This window comes from Lactuca virosa, chromosome 5 (assembly GCF_052849685.1).
Source record: "Lactuca virosa cultivar CGN04683 chromosome 5, Lactuca_virosa_CGN04683_v6, whole genome shotgun sequence".
In the NCBI taxonomy this organism is placed as follows: Eukaryota; Viridiplantae; Streptophyta; class Magnoliopsida; order Asterales; family Asteraceae; genus Lactuca; species Lactuca virosa.
Window position 1 is genome coordinate 70,872,067 of NC_136430.1, and position 6,000 is coordinate 70,878,066.

Genomic DNA, 6,000 nt, shown 5'->3' on the forward strand with positions numbered 1-6,000 from the left:
ACCATATCCGGTGAGCTTTCTTTAAAATGGTAATACAATTTCAAAAATAAAAAAATTATACGTGTTAGTGGGTTAACCTGTGAACCCATTCACTAACCCGATTATTTGACAGATTGACGGGTCAAAATTCTCAACCCAAACCCGTTTACTTTTGTGTCGTGCCGCAGGCCGTATCAAGAATTTGCCACCCCTATATATATGGGGGATATTTGTTTGAAAAAAATTAGAGGCGGGGGTATGAGCATGTGCATGTGCAGTGGTAAGGTTAACCCTAATTTTAATTTTGGGGGTGGGGCGATGTTGAGCAGTCCCGTCCCGAATCCCTATGAGGGTCCCGTATATTATATAAATATAATAAATAATAACATGATTTTGAGCTGTCAAAAACTAAACAACATATCATGTTTTAAGTTTTTGTGAGATGTCATAACATTTTTATTTTTAAAATGTAAAACTATTTTATAAATAACTATTTTTTACTCAAAAAATAGTTTATTTTACTCCAAAAAAAACTTTTTTAGCCCAAAAAAAGACATTCCGAAATCAGTTGAGGACGAGATTCATGGGAGGTGGTGGGGATGGGGAAGCTAGAGATTTTGGGGGTGGGAAAACGCGAAAATTTCAGGGGTGAAGGCGGAGGATACAACCCCAATCCCATTTGACCCTGTTGACATCTATATTCGTATGTTATGCAAAATAATATAAATATGTAGTTATAATAATTTTAAATATATGCTTTTAAGAAGGATTTTCATTGTTAATATCGATGAAATAATAATTTTTACATTAAAAGATTTTAATTATTTTGAATGACATGATAAACTGAACATTTATTATTAATCACATTATCTTCTTGATGGTCTCTATGTATAGGTTGTATATAAATATAATTAAATATAATTTCTAAATGGTCATATTTCTTTCATGCTTCAACAATTTTATAGGTTTTGTTTTGTTTCAAATCATACAATAAATATCTTAATTTGAGTTATACATAACTCTAAGTCAGATTGGGTTTCGTGTGTATGTATGAGTTGAAATTAGACAACTGAAATAACTTGTCTTTCTTTTTTTACCCTTTTGTACATGTTATCATTTTGTTGTCGATTCTCACGACTTTGATATTATTAGTAAAACATATACCTTCTGGTCACGAGTCATGAAAAGGAGTGATCGACTAATACATTTTGGCCTACCAAACCCTAGACCGGTTCATGTTTCGTATTATTATTTTAGTTTCTTGACTATTGTTACCCTTCAGGGCCGATCCTAAGTTATCTTAGGTCCGGTGCAAACACGAAAAAAAGTGTAACGCCCGTACATCCGGGCTAGTCAATTTAGAGACGATAAGCGTCAAAAATGACTTTTTGATAAAAGATTATTTAGAATGAATAGTCTTAACTAAGTTGTAGTGGTCATGGCAAGGTTTCCGAATATATAAAGAATGTCGAAATCCGAGTTATAACGAAGAAGTTATGACCTGTCGAAGTTTCGCGACAGAACCAGCACGACACAGTGCGACGTAAATAGTGAATTTACGTTAGACCAATATTTAGTCTTAGTGATCTAAACGAAAGTCGTAGAGTTCGTTAAACCGTGAGCGTGCATAAAAAGAAGGTCCAAATCTGATTTCGTATGAGGAAGTTATGATTTTTCGAAGTTTCAGCTCAGCAGTTTGCAGCCCGAAACTTGAATTTGAGATCGAGTGATTTTTGGTCGAAGCAATCTAAACGAGAATCGAAGATCTCGTTATTAGTAGTGCAACGGTAAAAAGACAGACGAAAACGGACGTCGGATGAAGAAGTTATAAAATTCTAACGGAGTTTTCCTGTCCCAGCCTACTAAAAATAATATAATAAAAATAAAGTCGAAATCAGCCGACAGAGTCTAAATGAAAGTTATAGAGCATAGTCTCACCTACGCGTGGATATAAAGAACGTCGAAAACGGAGTTCGTATGAGGAAGATATGAATTTATGAAGTTTTTAAATAATTAAAATATATTTATTTAATTATAAAATCGGATAATACCAAACTCGTGACTCATCCGGCCCTATCCACCCGGTACGCCCAACGTACCTAGATGTACGCCCAGCGTACATGTCGACAGAGGATTACGCCCAGCGTAATTTGGGGTTACGCCCAGCGTAACTCGGGGTTTCAGCCCCTATAAATAGAAGTCGAAGACAACCGAGTTCTTTGCTCATTTTCTTTCCTTCTCTCTCGTTTTTGCATCGTTTTACGTGCAAGAAATACCCCGAAGCCCCGATATCATTCCCGAGACCCGAAGCAAGTCCCGAAGCCCCGAAGATCCCGAGAAAAATAGTTTTCGAGCCAAAACTCTGCCCGCGTAAAGCCCGGTTTTGGAGAAAACGTCTCGGTTTTATCGGAAAAGATTATTTTAAGAGACGAGGTGCTGTTCGATCATCGTTTTATCAAGTGAGTGTGTAGTTACTTTCTTCTAACACATAAATATGAAATATTTTGCTATAAAATACGTGCTATGTGTTATGTATTGTTTGTTTATTTGAGATGGGTGTGGAATGGATGTTTTATACATGTTTTTTTTTTAATGATTTAAACCGTATATGTATTTTATATCTACAAATATGTTGGGTAGAACATGGGTAGATGAAATATTTGGTGACTATGAGACGTAGTGCGTATTGTGTAAACCCTGGTAACTATGAGACGTAGTGCCTATTGTGTAAACCCTGATGACTATGAGACGTAGTGCCTATTGTGTAAACCCTGGTGACTATGAGACGTAGTGCCTATTGTATAAACCCTGGCGACTATGTGACGTAGTGCCTGTTGTATAAACCGTGGTAGCAAATGGATTTTGTGCCAATCCCTTAGGTCAATCCTTAGGAATGAATGAATGAATGAATGAATGAAGGATAATTGACTCTTAGGGTAAAGCTTTAAGAAACAGAAGAAGATAATGAAGATTGGTAATTTGGGTTGATTGTCTGATGATTAAATATAATATTATATCTTACTGTGGGTTGAAAACCCTATATGCTCACCAGGCTCCCAAGCCTGACCCACTCAGTTTTCTTTGCATTACAGGTAATGGCACAAGGGTATAAGTTGGTGGACTTGACGAGAGATTTTGGATTATAAATCAGTAGTTATAAATAACTGTTGTAAGGTCTATTTTATATTGTTTATGCTTTTGGTATGTATCGGAACATGACATCCCGAGATTTTGTTATTTAATGAAAATACATTTCTTTAAAGAAATGCTTTGATAAATTCTTATCATATTTTGTTTTGGGAACAAATTCCGCAACTCTTTTAATAAAAGGATTACTCTGATTTTATAAACAAATCGGTCTTTTTTGGCCGTGAAAATGGGGATGTCACAGTTGGTATCAGAGCATTAGTTTAAGCGAACTAGAAATTGTAGGATTCCTACACTTAAACTTAGAATGCTAAGTGAAGATTGTGAGATGAGTGTCTGTTATATTTTAGACACGAGCACTAGTTTATTTTAGGAAAGTTGCCTAAAATGCTTTTACGTGCTAAATGTTATATGTTTGCCATATATGATATTATTTGTTCGGATCTATGGTCTGTTGCCGACCGGATCTTGAAACCTTATGTGTTTAGGATTCTAAGCGTACGATTACGATATTAGAACTAGCATGTAAACGTTTCGGAGTGATAAGGCTGATTTGAATATCTACCGTGAATGAGGATCTAAAATCACCTTATTCGGTGTATAGATCAAAAAATGGCAAGAACCAGGAGTGGAGCTGGAAACGTGAACAAAAAAACAGGTACCACCTGTGATTGAACAAGTAGTTGTTGCAGCAGCACCACCTGAGCCGATGACAATGGCTGGAGTACAATTGATGATTCAAACGATGTTGGATCGTCAGATGGAAGAAACTAGACGTCTGCTTCAGCAGAATCGTGAATAACTTTCAATGCAAGTTGAAGAGCCCGAAGTGAATGGAGGGCAGTCAGAAGGAGGAAACTTAAGTGGGATTATTGGTCAAGCCGACCCACCGTTAGTTCGACAGAACAACCAGGATGGAGGAAATGATGGGCGTGGGTGCAAGTACAAGGATTTTATGGCATCCAAGCCACCGTGTCTTTCTGGGAGCCCGACACCGGTGCAAGTTATGGACTGGATCTCCGAGATGGAGACAATGTTTGAAAGTTGTGAATGCCGTAATAGACAGAAGACCGCGCTCGCGATCCCTCTGTTAAAATCAGGAGTATTGAGCTGGTGGAAGCTACTTGCTAGTTCTATGCCTAAGGGGGAAGCTAGCAAGATGTCGTGGGAGGATTTTGTGGTGCAACTAAAGATGCAATACTGCTCTGAGCAGGATCTTCTGGAAATCAACAATGAGTTTCAGAATCTGAAAAAGGGAAAATTGAGCGTCACTGAATACGCTACAAGTTTTACGGAGAAGATGAAGCTTATCCCATATCTACTTCCAACAGAACTTTCCAAGGTCAACAAGTTTGCCCACGGATTACGAGCAGACTTTGGTCCAGTGGTCAAGCAAGCAACCACTTTGAAAGCCGCCATCTGGGCTGCTAGGAATGTCGAGACTCAGATAAGAGAGAAAGGTCTGGAGAGAGCTGAAGTTGGAGAGAAAAGGAAGCATGAGGGATCTTCAGTGATCAACAAAGAAAGCAAATTCTCGAAAACTGGGGGAAGAGATGAAGCTAAGTGGTGCGAGAAGTGTAAAAAGAAACACTTCGGGAAGTGTAGCGAGGAGATGACTTGCTACAAATGTGGGAAGACAGGGCATTACGTCAACAAGTGCGCATCCAAACAAAAGGTGTGCTACGGGTGTAACGAAGAAGGGCATGTTTCTAGAGACTGCCCAAAGAAAAACACACCGCCACAACCAAGGGCATTCCACATGATCCTCGACGAAGCAGACAATCACGCGAGGAATCAAGGATAAGGATTTTATATCCAAGGATCAAGTTATGAAGTAGCTGTGCGAATAGTAACTTATGATGTAGCCTGTTAGAGGCATAGAATAGGGTGAACTTGAACCTTTGTGTAATCGTTTCAAGAAATAATTTAAACCCTGGTTTTGATATCTATGTGATATTTATTGTTTTAATACCTGATGTGTTAAATGATTGTGTGATTTTTGTATAGTGACTTGGTTAGACTGAGAGACAATACTTGGGACGAGTATGAGTAGGTGTGAATGGTAGTAGAGATCTATGCTACCGGAAGCACAAGACTCACACTTGGATCAGGGAAAGTCGCAAGGTTACCGAGAAACTAGTAATTGATTCTGTTTATTCAAGTAAGTCACTACCATTGTTTCGGTAATGACAAGTGAGATGGTTGTTATTCCGACCCTAGTGGTCATATCAAATTGAGTCCGACTACGATGAGTTGTTACGTGGTTCCGAGAACCAAGTTCGAAGTAGCATCTGACTGCGGTCAGAAGATTGAAATCAATGCGACTGATAGCATCGCGCTCGTTGTTAAATAGGTTCGTAGCTAGAAATGCTACAAGTTAAGATGTGATTATATCACATTAGAATATGAAGGAAGGTATATCCCATTTCGGAACTTGACTCTAAGAGACTTGAGTCTAAGCGTTGTATTATACGATGAAAGGTCATTAGAACATGACCCATCGGTCTGTTACAATAGATAAAGGAAAGTACTTATCCTAACAAGAAGAAGGAGTCCTCAATAAGGATTTATTTTGTAACTTGTAGGTTATGATTGAGAGTCCAACATAGTACGAAGAGCAGATGCAGGATTGAGCACTACCTGCTATCGAGAAGTCCAAGAGTTAGATACTCTTTCGAGGAAACATAGAAGTTACGGTTATTACCTAGGATGAAGAGATTACGTATGGAATCATTATACAAACCCTATTTCGTTGATGATTCCGGGACGTAATCATCCTAAGGGGGAGATAATTGTAACGCCCGTAGATTCGGGCTAGTCAATTTAGAGATAATAAGCGTCAAAAATGACTTTTTGATAAAAGATTATTTAGAA